The sequence below is a fragment of the Cryptomeria japonica genome, chromosome 4, assembly GCF_030272615.1.
Source record: "Cryptomeria japonica chromosome 4, Sugi_1.0, whole genome shotgun sequence".
Classification (NCBI taxonomy): domain Eukaryota; kingdom Viridiplantae; phylum Streptophyta; class Pinopsida; order Cupressales; family Cupressaceae; genus Cryptomeria; species Cryptomeria japonica.
Window position 1 is genome coordinate 686,831,744 of NC_081408.1, and position 12,727 is coordinate 686,844,470.

The window sequence follows — 12,727 nt, forward strand, 5'->3', positions numbered from 1 at the left end:
TAAGTGTAGGCATTTTATCTAATTGTTCCACAAGATTGTACTGCTTTGGTATGGAGGTGGTGCCTTGTGGAGCTGCCTTGATGGTGACCTTGCCACGACGCATAACAACATTGCAATTTGAGTTGGGGTTTTTGAAGGTTATAGTTGCAACTTGTTCACTAGCATCATACATGTGATTTATAGTATAGTTATATGCAGCCTATGTATAATCAATGGTATCAGTGCCTCACCGGGAAGTGGATGGACCCCGTTGATCTTGTGATGGAAGTGGATTTTTGAACATCAGATGATCATTATTGGTTGTTTTTGGGTCATGTCCTTCAATTTCAATTTCTCCTCGATCAATAAGATCCTGAATGAGATCTTTCAAGCGGTGACAATTACTTGTCTTGTGTCCTCTTCCTTGGTGGAATTCACAGTGTTCAGTATCTCGCCACCATGCCGGTTTGACCTGAGGTTCATAGTTTGATAGTTTAGATAGAGTGACCAAATTCTGAGAAATGAGTTGTCGCAATACTGTTTCGATGGGTTCCCCTAAGGGAGTGTATGTTCATTTTTGTTTTTGCTGATGAGGTCTTGGTTCATCGTGAGATGTGATGCGACCTTGATTGGAAGGAACATTTGTGTTATTCTATGGTGGAGGATTTTGTCCTGCAAATCAAACCACAGGTTGTGCATTTTGGATAGTCCGGGCATCCACAACCCCATCGTTGACGATATTCTTGTTCTTGTTCCAGAAGCTTGGTTTATCACTATTGAAGCATAGGCAAAGACCATCTTTTGGGTCATTAAAGATTTTGATGAGTCCTTTCTTGATGAGGGCTCATTCACATTTTAAACCCTTGGTGATCATATCATTAAAGGAGTCTGTGTCTTTGACATCCAGGTGAAATTCCATTTCTTTGTTTAAGTTGGAAATGAATATTTCCACTAGTTCTCATTCAGGTAACTGAAGAGAACGTCTGCTAGACATTTGGCACCATCGTTGCAAGAATACTGAGAATAGTTCACCTAGTTTTTGTTTAGTGTTGCACAGATCAGCCATGGTGATGTCGCATTCAATGTTATGAGAGTAATGAGTGAGGAATTTCTGGATGAGTTCCTCAAATGTTCTAATGCCACCTGATAGTTGAGAAAACCATGATGTGGTTGCTCCTCCCAAGCTTTGGGGAAAAAGGCGCATGAGGTATGTGTCTTCATATGCCACTTCGAGGCAAGCGGAATGAAATTCTCGGACATGATCACGAGGATCTCCCTTTCCTCTATATTTTTCAAATTTTGGTGTTTCAAACCCACGTGGAAAGGGTGGCATATAAAGATTCCTATCAAAAGGATAGGGACAGATGTCGTTAAGTGAGAATTGATTGGTCTTAACACCACTATGAAGTTGTTGGGCGAGATTCTCGACTTCTTGCTGCAACATCTCCATTTCATTTGGAGGAGGAGGTGGTGGGTTACCTTGAGGAATGTTATATCTGATGGGATCTCTACCTCTTTCCTCTTCATGGTGACTTTGTCTTTCTGATGCTTGTCTTAATTGGGCAAGATCAAAGTCAGAGGGGAGTTTTGCTCCTTCTTGAGTGAGTCTTAAGAAGTGAGCATCCGCATTGCTCCTGAGTATTTCATCAAACAACTTGTTAAAGAGAGGGTTATGCTGAGCCCTTTCGATTGTTGCAGGAGTGGGAGTACTTGGGTTTTCATCATCTACATTTCCTCCAAGTGCTTCTTGAAATTCATTGAGATTTTCCTCTTCTTCTGCTTCTCTTTCTATTTCTCGTTGCCGTGACTGTGATCGGGTTTGAGCCATTTTGCTTGAAAGTTTTTGTTGAAGTTGATTTGAAGATGATGATGAGTTGTTGATGAAATGAAAGATTGATGGTTGGTGATTTGTGTTGCACGTGGATCTCTAGCACTTTTAAGGTAGATGTAACCAAAATTCCTTTTTTGAATTGCTTGTTTGTTTGATAAGTTTGGATGTGATAAGGTGTAGAGAAATCTGAGATGTGTTACAGATTTTGGCTACCTAGCAATGAGAGGATTCACTCATGAAATAGTTTTAAGCTACGTAGATGTGTCTCTTAGGATGAGCTTATCCTAGATGTAGAAATAATCTAAAAAGTGATGTGATGTGTTTGATTCAAGCAATATCTAAAAAGGAATCTTGGGACAAGAACCTCTTAATGTTTTGAGAGTTGGAATGGATTGATGATGATGAAGTGATGATGTATGAGTAAGATGATGGATGAAAACTGTTTTCAACTTTCAATAAAAACTTTGTGTTACAAATGGGACAAACTCTATCTCTTCCCTTTCAGGTGTTGGTGGTATTTCTCGAGCTGTGTTGTATGTGATATAGACGTCTGGGAAGAAGTTGGGATTAATCTTTCCTCCTTGGTTTTTGTGATAACTCAGAGCTCTATATTGCATAAAGGCTCTACGGTTCAATGATCCAGAATCAAATTCATTTGTTTTACCTTGAAGGTAGAGATTCATGCGATGCAGAAAGACTCTATGTGAGACAAAGATTTGTCTATTTATATAGAAGAACTTCCTTCTTTTGATCAAAGCCTTTGAGCTTAATGGTCTTCTTTTCAAGTTGATATTCTGATGATGCTTCTTCTTTCGCAAGATGTGAAGAATGGTCATAAAATTTGACTCTTTGTTGTTTGCACTTTGTTTTTGATGTGTTTGGTTGGATGAATACTTTGTTTTTGGAAGTGTTTTTCTGATTTTTCTTTGACAAGAAAACAAAGAAAGCACACAAACACAAGAATGTTGCCTAAAAGGCACAAATGAGTATGGGTCTAGATCAACCCAATCCTTGGACTTGTATATGACCCTTCCTTTAGATGTATTTTAAGGTGTATTTCCAAAGCCTGAAGTCAGCTCAATTTGTACTAGGTCTTTAAAACGAACACACTTCAAACACTTTTTATCCCTAAGGTCAAATGGCCAGTTGTGATAAATTTAGCCCACATCTTGATATTTCTTTGACTTTGGTACTACATACCTTATGAATCCCGTCGTGGCAGGTAAGGATGTGATATACTAAGTCTTGCACGAGCATAACAAATAGATGATCCCTATGATGGGGGAGTCACCACTTTTATCAAGCCACAAGTGACTTTTCAAAAAAGCTATGTTTCTACTCAAGGAAATATGTATGGTGAGTATCTTGGGAGCAAAACCATCTATGCTCTTGCACTAAATTATATCGCAAATATCCTCAATCAATAGAATGGGTGGGCTACTACTTAAAGGTGTTTAGTCATGTTCGATGTTTTTGGACATAAGTTCATTCTACAGTGACTCACTTAAGAGCCTTGTAACTAGTGGTGGGGCCCATTTGTCCTTTCGGCTAGTTACACTGTAGGAATAGCTATACCCAAGGCTACAACTTTCGCTCTCACCTGATTTCTATAGCAGCTCGAAGGATTGACTGCTCGAGGTCGTTCCCAAGAGTATCGATCCCTTGGCAGGCCTCTCTTAAAAAGATAAAATTTTGAGTGTTACTAACACTTTTCTCTTGCACCTAGGACCACGAGAGCCAAGGGAGAGGATAGTGTGTGTTAGAGGTAGGACCACTCGACTGACTTTTTGCACAAGTGTGCCAAGCACGAAAGACACTTGTTCTTTTTAATCCACCATTGCAAAATGTGGTCTAACTATTTGGAGATGTTGCTCCAACAACCATGGTGTTCTTTTTAACTTTAAAGGCAATGGGTTTTGTAATCTAGAATTTGGAAATCCTGGTCAACTTAATGATAAACACGTTTTGCTTGAAGTAAAATTTGTTTGCAAAAATAAAAAACAAGTGGATTGTTCTTTTTATTTGCTCAAAAATTGAAGTGTGGATTGTGATTTTTAAGTTTGATGCAAGAAATAAAATTTGTTTGTTGATTTTAAGCACCAAAAGGACAAATTATCCTAACTAGAAAGCATGACAAATTTCTTTGTTTCAAGTTTTTAATGCACCAAAAGGAAAATTTTGTGATTTTTAGGGGTTAGTTTTAACTTGCAAAAACCACAATTCGTTAGTAAAATCTATGTCCAAGGGAGGTCTTCCACAAGCCTAAGATTGTCAATTTTTCAGTTACAAGGTGAGTTGTACAATATTCTGTTGCAATAGCACTAGTTTGAGTTTAAACAGAAGCGCTATTTTATACAGAAGCGCTGAAAGAAGAGTAAAACCAGAGAGGCAAAAGCGCTAAAAGATCTTCAATAGCACTAGAAGAACGACCAAAGCACTAAAATAGGGTCAAAAGCACTAAAACTTTTACAATAGCGCTAAAACATGTTTAATAGCATCGAAGCGCGACTTGTGTGACAAATTCAACAATCAGACATGTTAGTTAAAAAAAAATGATATGTTTTTGGTGCTTGGATTCACGTCGGGTTCACCAAATGATGGCCTCCTAAATGGCACAAGGTTAGAAAATGATAAATAACAAAAAAAACACGAATCCGTTAGTGTTAATCAATCAAAAACTAATCTAAAAAGGCATACCAAGAGAGACACTAAAAACATGCAAGCATATTTAACTATCAAAGCAAACATGATGAGGCATCTCCAAATACCTCCTAACATGCTCTTAGTTTCTTTCTCCCTTGTTCCTCTCCTCTCCAAGTTCCAAAATAGTGTAGCTCTCAGCAACTTTTTGCACTATGGATGCTTATGCAAGATTGAGATTGTAGCATAGCTCTAAATGTAAATAAAGAAGCTAATATTTAAGCTATTGATACTAAAATGATATATTTTAACCAAAATAACCAGATATGAGTTAATTATGCTAAAATGCTCTCTAAAAATGTCTATAGCTTAAATGCATACAAGTTTTCAGGATCTGGATTATGAAGAAACGGGTTCTATTTATAGGAAAAATGGAGCATTGGATGGTTGAGATTGAGTAATCTCAACAAGGGTCAGGATTGAATGATTTCAACTCCATGTGAGGGCTTTCAATCCAATCCCAGGATGATAAGTGTCAATGTGAGATAGGTTGAGAGGGGAGGGAATAAGCATTAAATGTTTGACATGACCTTGGGAGTTAAAGTCAAGGTTGGTTGAATGAATAAACTCTTTATTCAAAGAATAAAGCTTTTATCCAATGGATAAACTCTTGTGCAAATGTGAAATGGATGAATATGGTCAAAACAATAAATGTTTGGGGAGACAAGTTTGAAATAGCCATAAATGGTTATGTAAGAACCATAAATGGTCATGTAAGAGCCATTAGTGGTCTTGGAAGACTTTGGGGGTTAATTTGTTGAACACACAAAGCATTAAATGCTTTTCAAAGACTTTTGAAGTCTTTGAGAAGTGACTTCATTTTGCTTAGGAATGTGACAATAATTAAGGGATGGATTAGGCTAATTAGGAAGGGGTTAGAAGAATCTAGAAGGGGATTAGATTTTGCAAGTGGATTTGGTGGGTGAGGGAAAATAGGATTTTATTAAAATAAAAATTCATTTATTTCAATAAATGTGTGCAAGTTGCATTTGTAGGAAAATGCAAGTGGGGGGGATAATGATTTAAATAAATGTTTTATTTAATTTATTTAAAAGAGGAATAGGGGGATTTAATAAATAGATTTTATTTATTTAATTAAATGGAATTTGATTTTAATGAATTAATTAAAATAAATTGAATAATTTATTTAATTAATAGAATAATGTTTGGGGATGAATTAATTAAATATTGTAAAGCGAAAAATTGCGATCGAACCCTAGTTGTTCTCCCCTCCCCAACTCCAAGGAGAGAAAAAGGAGGTCACTAGGATTGACGGTTTTCACTTAGGGGAGACTTTACATTCAAAAGAGGGGTTGAAACCCACAAGATCCAATCCCACCCAATGCAAGATTGGATTCTAAATGAGTTTCAAGGGTTGTGACAGCAAGGCTACCCTCTTTTGTAAAGAATGTAGATAGAAGGATTGAGCTAGGAATGCATGTAAAGTGAGAAAGATTCACTTATAAATAGAGATAGGAATATAGGATGAAGCTGCAGACCTAGAATTAGCAGTAAAATGTTGAGACGGTGCTGTCCTGCAAATTTGAGCGAAAGTTGACGGGACGATGGCGCCCGGCGTGCACACGGTCCTCTGAAAAATCTGTGAAACGAAGGGGGATCTGTTCATCTTTGCACAAGGATTCCAGATCTTCAATTACAGCCGTGTACCTACAACCTACACACAGAAAAGAGAGGATGATTGGGGGGTTAGGGATTAGGGGTTTGCCCTTAGGTCAAACCCCGGTTTTTGAATTAACCAAGAAATGAGAATGCTGTAAATGTAAATGATTGTAATGGAAACAAGTACTGATACCTTGTTGTAAGAATGTTTGTATTCTTACATGCGAAGGTGTAAATGTTGTTGTATGTTGTAAGTGGTATGTGATCTCCTCTTCAATGGTTGAATCCTTGTCTTGAATGCAACACTTAGCCTTGAATGGAGACTTAGAATGCTCAATTGCTTGAAGGAATGCTTGAATGAATGCTTGAATGTTTGAATATCACTTCCGCGTCTTGTACACATATGTCCTTCCTTTTTTTTCATCTCTCTTTCTGAGAGGGGAAATGTAGTTTATATACTTGCCAATTAGGGTTGAAAGACTGATTTTTCCGACCTTAGGCCGACCAGGAAACATTATTTCCCGAATTGCAAACATAAAGACCCGATGCCCAAGGAAAAGCTAAGTTCGCCAAGAAATTTTCAAGTATCTTGAAGGGATAGACGGGGTGTATGCCCCCCTACGTTAAAGCAATCGCACACACCTCAACGGGGGTGATTTCTTTAAGGTAGTGATACACATAAGAAATGAGAAGGGAAAGGAGCACGTTATCACAATGATTTAGCCCCCAAGTGTGAGATAAACCCAAGGATAATAGACACAAAACACAAAGCACGAGGTGACTTCTCTTTCCTCGGGGTCAGTATGCTGTATGATAATTCATGTATACCATATGTATGTATGCGTAATTGTTCTTCATTCCCCAATCAAGGAAGGTCACCTAGAAGAAGGGAACACATGTGTCTTTTGAGTCAACATGAGAGAGACCAAAAGAGATCTCAATACTTTGCATCGTCCTCAAGTAGACAACACTAAGGACAACAAATAGAAGAATGAGAATAACACATAGAAGAAGTAACAAAAGAGAGGAGGAGAGAATCTGCTATGCTAATGAAACTAGTCTAGCACGTCATCTACCCCCCGATCTTGTTGATCAATATTTCGGGAAGGCAGGAAACACGCTAGAGGAGGAACATCCAACACAGCAGATGGAGCTATCACAAGATCCAAACAAGGGCTATGTTCATGTTCCAAGCCACATTGTTCTTGTCTAGGAGCTAGGATAAGTGCTTTAGAAAATTCATTAGATAAATGGTTATCAATATCAACAAATTCATAATCACTATCAGAAGCAAGAGAAGTAACATTTTCATCATGAATAATATTTTCATCTATATCATCATCAAGATTTATAAAAATAGGATCTTTAACTCGCACAGGATCAAAACCATCATGCATCTTATGTTGAGGAGATTTTGGTGAAAATGGAATAATGCTTGTTGAAGGTGTTTTTGGGGATTGCAAAGTTTGAGAAGCAGCTGCTTGAGCTCTAAGACGACGCTTTCATCGTCGTTCATGTGCAGAATGATTTCATCTAGTCTTAGTAGGAAGTGGAGAAGATTGAGGAGGAGGAATGTTCTCATCCTTATCACTTGGGTGTTTAGGTTGTGGTTTCTTAGGTTCGATAATAGGAGAAGAGGAAGGTCTGTTCTGTCTATAAGAGGAAGGAGGAGGAACTGCTCCATATAAAGGAGGAATATTTGGTTTAGGAAGGAGACCAAGTCCATCATGATGAGGATGTATAGGTCTACCTTTAGAAATTTTATTAGGCATAAACATAGTCACATCCATAGGGATGGGTTGGGAATCTTCTTGAAGAAAGACATTAGTTTTATCTTTCAAAGGAAGAACTTCCTTCTCAAGAATGATAGGAATATCAAGTTTGGGTGTTCTAGGTTCACTTAGAGATAGGATCATATCTGTTTTCCACTTTTGATAAGATTTGAAAAGATGATCACTTCGTGGAGGAAGAGATTGGAATTGTTTAGGCCAAAAATAATCAATAGGAATGCTAGAAGTTCTTTCAGCTGGTTTAAAGAGACTATGATTGACAGTAACAACTTCACCATTATGGGGAAATTTCAAACACTTATGAATAGGAGAAGCAATATCTTTCATGGAAGATAGAAAAGGATAGCCTAGCTTCACACAAAATTGTTCGGATGAAGGAATAATAGCGAAGTTCACATCAAGGGATTTGTTATGAACTTCAATAGGTAATGTAATAGAACCAATTACAGGAGAAGAAAATGCATCAAATAATTTCACAATCACATCTGTTTTGTCATAGATCACTTGGTTCAATTGCAAAGTAAAAAGAAATTCTTCAGTAATAACATTAACCATGCAAGAAGAATCAATAAGCACTCCACGGCAAGGTGTATTCTTGACTTTTGCAACTATGTATAAAGGACCATCAGATGCCCTAATAGTTTCATTAGAATCAAAAGTGATGGAAGGTTCTTTAGGGTTTTCTTGCTGCTCTACAAAGTTAATCACATTCGGAGTCATAGACACAAGACCATCAGATGAGAAAGAGGAATCATTAGTCTCAATCACATTAGAGGTATGAGAAGGTAATGGATCAGTAAAAATCTTAAGATTTTGGTTAGTAGGAGCTACAGATGTGTTGCCTTTATCATTCACTCCTAAAATAGAGATAGTATTATTATCAATCAAATCTTGAATTTTACCCTTTAAAGCAAAACATTTTTCAGTATCATGCCCAGGTTGACGATGAAATTGACAAAAAGATTTGTTATCAAAATAGGGTGAATTAATCTTTGCAGGATCTATTTGCTTTACAGGAGGGAGAGTAAGCACATTTTGTTCCAATAACTTATTCATAATACTATGCAATGATTCATTCAAAGGAGTAAACTTTCTTTCTTTCTTGAAAAACTTAGAAATAGGAGGCACACCTGATGCTGCATTCACATTGTTGTTGATGACGTGTTCATTCAATTTAATGGACTCTCTATTCGGTTTAAACTTCCCAAATGGTTGTTGACTGCTACCACCCTTATCACTCAGAGCCATAGGATTTGCTTGTTCCATTTGACTCACAGTCAGTTGATAATTGTGAAGAGTTGCACACAACTGTTGGAAAGAAGTAAACTCAGAAAATAGAAGTTTTTCTCTAATATCTTTTTGTAAATTAGAAATAAAGATTCTTTGAATATCATTGTCAGGCACTGGAAAAGAAATTTGAGCATACAAATGCTTATATCTACCAATGAAATCAGTCACTTTTTCTTTAACACCTTGTTTACAATGCATTAAATCAATCAAAGTAACTTTAGGACTTATATTGTTTTGAAATTGTTGAATAAAAGCATTTGCAAGTTGTTCGAAAGAAGTAATAGAATAACAAGGCAACGAGCAATACCATTCTAGGGCTTTATCTCTTAATGTCCTAGTAAACAGTTTTGCAAGCAACCTTTGGTCATAAGCAAAATCAGTACATATTGTTTGAAAAGTCTTAACATGTGTTAGAGGATCACCTTTACCATTATAAAGCTCCAAATGCAGGATTTCAACATGTTTAGGGGGAATAGCTCGAACAATGTCAAGAGAAAGTGGGCTCGCAACACCAAATGTGGGCACACTAAACTTAGATTGATTCATCGAGGCAATTTGTTGCTGTAAAGAAGAGATAGTTTGTGCAAGATTGTTAATGGTCGCTTCAGTCGAAGAGTTCATATTAGACGTGTTAGATTGTGATGGAGGTATTATGTTATTGAAAGAAGGTATTGATTGAGAGTAAGGTGGTGGGACACTATGATAGTTATTCATAGGAGATGGTTGGAAAAGAGGAGCACTACAAGGAGGAATGGAATGGTTGAATGAATTGCCCCCTTGCACCATGTTCATTTGTGAAGATGTAATAGGGACACTTTTTGAAGGAATGAATGAAGAAGTTAGATTGAATGAAGGAAGAGGGTTGATTGAAGAAGAAGGATTTCCCTCATGACTGGTGATCATAGGGGGAATGTCTTGTATAGAAGTAGTCATTATGTTTGATGTAAAGGTAGGTATGCTAGCAATAGAAGTTGTCAACAGAGTAGAATGATTGACTTGAGTGGGAGGTTGTGTATAACCTAAAGTTTCGGCACAACTCTTCATAGACATCATGTTCGAATCCACAATGTGTGCAATACCACGTAAAATATCAATTCCATTCTTATCACTTTGAACCATACGTTTTAGACCCTCAATTAATGAAAGAGCTTGACTATCAGGATACTCTTGAGACATCCATTGTTGAAAATTATCAAATTGGTTATCCAATTTCGAAAGTTGTTCTACAGAAACCTCATGGAGAGATTCTTCATCATTAAGAGGATTAGAGGAATTACCCGTGTCCTCATTAAAAAGGCTATTCAAATTAGGTTCCATCTCCTCAGTAATTAAACCTTGGAAAGACTTAATTCTACGGCTTCGTCTAACGGGAATAGTGTAAGTAGGGCTTATTGTTGTAAAACTCATGGACTAGAGAGGGAGAGAAGATTTTGAATTTAGAGGTAGCAAATTTCAATAAAATCAGCCAATCTCCTAGATTTAGGCTGTTAAATGCAATCACGACAATCTCCCAAAATTTCAAAAAAAATGTCAGGGACCGTGGCGAACGGAGTGCACACGGTCCTCGCAACTTTTTTTGAAATTTTCAGGGATGAAAGTTATGATGATTTTAAAGCTAATCTTAAAAAATTGAGTGATTTTACGATCTGTAGATAGGCCAAATTAAAGTTGCAATCTCAAAATTGAATCCTACCAAGATTGTTGAAAAATGCAAAATTTGAATTTTGAAAAAGAGAGGGAAATTGAAATTTTGAATTTTATGATTTTAGAGGGAATACTAAGAGCAATGCAAGCTTTGAAATTTAAAAGTTGACTCAATTTCACGCAAAATTCAATTTTGAAAGCGGAAATCAAAGTTGGTGTAATTAAACACTTAATTTCAAAAGTCACAGAATGCAAGAATTTGAATAAAGCACTGAAATTTTGAATGAGTGCCGACACACTTTTCAGATTTAGGACAGTAAGAACACAATTTTGACACAAAATTTCAATTTCAACAATTTTTGAATGATTAGAAGCCTTAATCCAAGCAATCACTAGACCAACTTTGACTTTAATTTTGAAAGTGTTAAAATTGATGAAATCAGCCAAGATTCTGGATTTTAGCAGAAAAATACAGTAAGATCTAGCTCCCAAAATTTCAGAAAAAATGTCAGGGACAATGGCACTCGGGGTGCACATGGTCCTCGTAACTTTTTTCCAAATTTTCAGGGATGAAAGATAATATGATTTTGTTGTGGAATTTAAAGTTACAGCTGATTTGGAGGTGTTTTGATCAGTGAAATTATCAGTCAAAGGTTGAATCAAGAGGGTTTTAAAAATTAGGGTTTTGACACTTAACCACTTAATTTTCAGAATTAAAGCACCAATATGAATTGACAATTTACAATAGAAGGGTAGATCTGAAACAAGCATTAACAATTAAACATTTCACAAGCTCAATTACTAAAAAGAAAATTTAGGGTTTTTATGCAATTAACCTCTAAAATTTGTAAAAGATCAAACATGGAAATGTGATCAAGGAATCCAATTTTCAAATCTAACCATGAATAATCAGAAAGGATGTTCACGTTGGGTTCACCAAAATGTAAAGCAGAAAATTGCGATCGAACCCTAGACGTTCTCCCCTCCCCAACTCCAAGGAGAGAAAAAGGAGGTCACTAGGATTGACGGTTTTCACTTAGGGGAGACTTTACATTCAAAAGAGGGGTTGAAACCCACAAGATCCAATCCCACCCAATGCAAGATTGGATTCTAAATGAGTTTCAAGGGTTGTGACAGCAAGGCTACCCTCTTTTGTAAAGAATGTAGATAGAAGGATTGAGCTAGGAATGCATGTAAAGTGAGAAAGATTCACTTATAAACAAAGATAGGAATATAGAATGAAGCTGCAGACCTGGAATTAGCAGTAAAATGTCGAGACGGTGCTATCCTGCAAATTTGAGCGAAAGCTGACGGGACGATGGCGCTCGGCGTGCACACGGTCCTCTGAAAAATCCGCGAAATGAAGGGGGATCTGTTCGTCTCTGCACAAGGATTCCAGATCTTCAATTATAGCCGCGTACGTGCAACCTACACACAGAAAAGAGAGGACGATTGGGGGGCTAGGGATTAGGGGTTTTCCCTTAGGTCAAACCTCGATTTTGGAATTAACCAAGAAATGAGAATGTTGTAAATGTAAATGATTGTAATGTAAACAAGTACTGATACCTTGTTGTAAGAATGTTTGTATTCTTACATGCGAAGGTGTAAATGTTGTTGTATGTTGTAAGTTGTATGTGATCTCCTCTTCAATGGTTGAATCCTTGTCTTGAATGCAACACTTAGCCTTGAATGGAGACTTAGAATGCTCAATTGCTTGAAGGAATGCTTGAATGAATGCTTGAATGTTTGAATATCGCTTCCGCGTCTTGTACACATATGTCCTTCCTTTTTTTTCATCTCTCTTTCTGAGAGGGGAAATGTAGTTTATATACTTGCTAATTAGGGTTGGAAGACTGATTTTTCCAACCTTAGG